This window comes from Phyllostomus hastatus, unplaced genomic scaffold, assembly GCF_019186645.2.
Source record: "Phyllostomus hastatus isolate PE091 unplaced genomic scaffold, TTU_PhHast_1.1 phas_contig_38, whole genome shotgun sequence".
NCBI lineage: Eukaryota > Metazoa > Chordata > Mammalia > Chiroptera > Phyllostomidae > Phyllostomus > Phyllostomus hastatus.
The window spans coordinates 13,079,138-13,082,876 of record NW_025333869.1 but is presented as its reverse complement, the minus strand read 5'-3'; the positions used below and the strand labels follow the sequence as shown (position 1 = coordinate 13,082,876).

The 3,739-nt window shown below is 40.9% G+C and overlaps 1 pseudogene; it reads left to right on the top strand.

The window, feature by feature from the left end:
- Positions 1-425: 425 nt before the first annotated feature.
- Positions 426-1,679, top strand: LOC123821089 (annotated as a pseudogene).
- Positions 1,680-3,739: the final 2,060 nt, after the last annotated feature.

Below are 3,739 nucleotides of genomic sequence, written 5' to 3'. Positions count from 1 at the left end.
TTGTCAATGTCCTTTATTGGTGTTTTTCATGTGGTGATGTTGTGCTCTCCCAGCTGGTTTTAAGTCATTTCAGAATGACGGACACAAATTACTTGTGCAAATGAGATGACTCTTTTCTCTCTACTCTTTGGCCTCTTGACTATTTCCCCTTTGGAGTTAGAGTATGAAAGGCAGGTATGTGGTCAACATTGATGGGGATCCCAACTTAGGAATGCAGTGATCTTGGCCTAAAGAGTTCAAGAGATGAAATGATTGGAAAAAGATGTTCTATTTTTATGCTATAAAATACCAAATAATAAATTTAGCATGCCCAGAAAATGAATTATCTCACATTTTCCTGTGCACTCTGGTTAAAATTTGAATTTTTGGTCATCATCAGCAGAACACAATAATGACTTATAAGAAACTATTGCAGTGGGCCTATCATGGCTACCAAGCAGAGGCCATTCTACCTGGTGGTGTTCAGTGCCTCTGGCTTTACCAGTCAGTTCATGACTGAGGAAGTAGCCCAGGAGCTGGTGGATCTGGAAAGGAGTACCTGCCTGCCCTGGGCCATAGTGGGCCATTCCCACAAGAAGCTGCAGCGACTGCTGGAGATGGCTGCTCCAAAGTTGGGAAGACTGACAATATCATTTGAATTTGGAATAAGAATTTTTTATATCATTAGTCCAGCATCACTTGATAAAATGGCCTACTAGGCAACAGTTGTCTTCAATTGTGTAGGAGCATAAAAATTTTATGGAGAACCTATAGTAAAAACCTATAGTAAAAACATGTATTGAAAATGGGCCTAATTGTATTGACATCTCTGGAGAACCCTGGTTTCTGGAACTAATGTAATGGAAGTATCATGAGAAATCTGAAGAAAAAGGGGTTTATATCATTAGAAGCAGTAGATTTGACTCCATTCTGGCAGATCTGGGATTAATATACCAGAAATAAAATGAATGGTATTATGATTGTGGTGGGAAATTTCCTGACTATATGCATTTAGGACCTGAGGGGTTGTGCATTTATGATGGTACCTGGAAGTCAGCAGTTTATAGATTTGGAGATAAGAGTAATTTGAAAAAAACTGTGAAAAGAGTCAAATTTGAAATGTCCCAATTTTTGGTCCAAAATTAAAAAGAAGGTGGCCAATTTCTTACTGCAGAGAACTTAATAGTTATTCCATTCCTTTCTTAGGATAGCTGGCCATTGTGAAGTGAATTCAGCATTACTTGCATGAAAATTTAGAGCAATCATCTGCTCAGTATGCTGCTTATGTAACTATGGGAGGTATCACTTCTGTTATTAAGCTGATATTTGCTGGATTTTTTTTATTCTTTGTGAGTTTTGGCATTGGAAGACAACTTCTCATAAAATTCACATGTTTCCTCTCCTTTGGTTATTTTTCAAAACAAGGCCCAACACAAAAACAGATTGATACCTCATCATTTATAATGACATTCTTTGGTCAGGTAAACTCAATATCCTCAGGTGAAAGCATCAGAGTCTGGGGATGTGGCTACCTCCATAGCCATGATCCAGGCAGCCATGACTCTTCTAAATAATACCTCTGATGTTCCTAATGTAGGTGTGGTCTTCACATTTGGAGCAGCATTCTCCAGAACAAGTTGATTGACATACTTGACCAAATGGGCATTAAATTTAGTGTCATTAGAAGCTGTGAAGTCTAAATATTTGAAGAATTAATTGGTCATAAAATCCACGAGTTAACAACTTTTTAAATTTGATGCTTGAAAATTTCCTATGAGTCTGTCTGACTATATGGGGAAAATACTACCAGATCTAAAATAGGTACAGATTAAAAGCAGGAAATTATACTACCTTAACCTAAATTTCAGATCTTAGCTAATTTTGTTGCTTGTAAGAGAGAAGTAATATTTGATAGACTTTTACAATGAAGAATTCATGTTCAACTTCCGGCAAGATGGAGGCATAGGTGGATGCACTGTACCTCCACGCACAACCAAGATGGGAACAACAACAATTTAGAGGCAGAATAACACCCAGAACTGACAGAAAATTTATCTGAATGGAAGTCGGACAGCCAAGAAGTTGAAATAGACCCATTCCTCTAGACCGGTAGGAGGGGCAGAGACAAGCAGCTGGGCGCGGGGTCACAGTGTGGAGAACAGGGAGAATTAGGCACATAAGGCAACTGGGAGTGTGTAAGGCATCTAGGGCATGCAAGATTGCAGCGGGTGAACCCTGAGTACGCAAGCGGCAGCTGGCAGACCCAGTCAGGCGGCGATTGTGGAGCAGGGCAGAGCCTACAACCAAGAATCCCAGGGAAGGGACTGAGGTCTCAGGAGAAGGGAACTACTGCCATTGTTCCCTCTCAACCCCACCCTCACATACAACGTCACAATCTAGCAACTGGGGTGCCCAGCCCTGGTGAACACCTAAGGCTCCGCCCCTCACCCTAACAGGAGCGACCAGACCAAAAAAGAGAGAGAGAGAGAGAGAGAGAGAGAGAGAGAGAGAGAGAGAGAGAGAGAGAGAGAGAGAGAGAGAGAAGGCTCAAACAGAAGCACAAATCAGTGCCCCAGAACTCATCCTTTTGAGCAACCAAGAGATAGTTAACCTATCAGATGCACAGTTCAAAACACTGGTGATCAGGAAGCTCACAGAATTGGTTGATTTTGGTTGCAAATTAGATGAAAAAAAATGCAGGTTACCATAAAAGAAATGAAGGAAAATGCACAGGGAACCAACAGTTATGGGAAGGAAACTGGGACTCAAAACAATAGAGTGGACCAGAAGTAAGAGAAAAACAACCAAACAGGAAAGAATGGAGAAATAAGAATCCAAAATAATGAGGAAAAGCTTAGGAACCTCCAGGAAATCTTGAAACATTACAGCATCTGAATTATAGGGGTACCAGAAGGGGAAGAGGAAGAGCAACAGATTGAAAATGTATTTGAACAAATAATAAAGGAGAACTTCCCCATTCTGGCAAAGGAAATACACTTCCAGGAAGTCCAGGAAGCTCAGAGAGTCCCAAAGAAGTTGGACCCAAGAAGAAACACACCAAGGCACATCATAATGACATTAGCCAAGGTAAAAATGAAGGAGAGAATCCTAGAAGCAGCAAGAGATATGGGGACAGCAACCTACAAAGGAGTTCCCATCAGACTGTCAGCCGATTTCTCAAAAGAGACCTTACAGGCAAGGAGGGGCTGGAAAGAAGTATTCCAAGTCATGAAAGACAAGGACCTATATCCCAGATTACTCTATCCAGAAAAGCTTTCATTTAGAATGGAAGGGCAGATAAAGTGCTTCTCAGATAAGGTCAAGTTAAAGGAGTGCATCATCACCAAGCCCTTATTTTATGAAATGTTAAAGGGACTTATGTAAGAAAAGAAGATTAAAAAAAAACACGTATAGTAAAATGACAGCAAACTCACAATGATTAACAACCACACCTAAAGCAAAACAAAAAGAAACTAAGCAAACAACTAGAACAGGAACAGAACCACAGAAATGGAGATCCCATGGAGGGTTAGCAACAGGGGAGCTGGAGGAGGAGAGAGGGGGAAAAGGTACAGAGAATAAGTAGCATAGATTGTAGGTAGTAAATTGACAGGGGAGGGTAAGAATAGTATGAGAAATGTAGAAGCTGAAGAACTTATGACACATGGACATTAACTATAGGTGGGGGAGAGTAGGTGGGAGAGGGTGTACATGGTGGAGGGGAGTGAAGGGGGAAATGGGACAACTGTAATAGCATAAT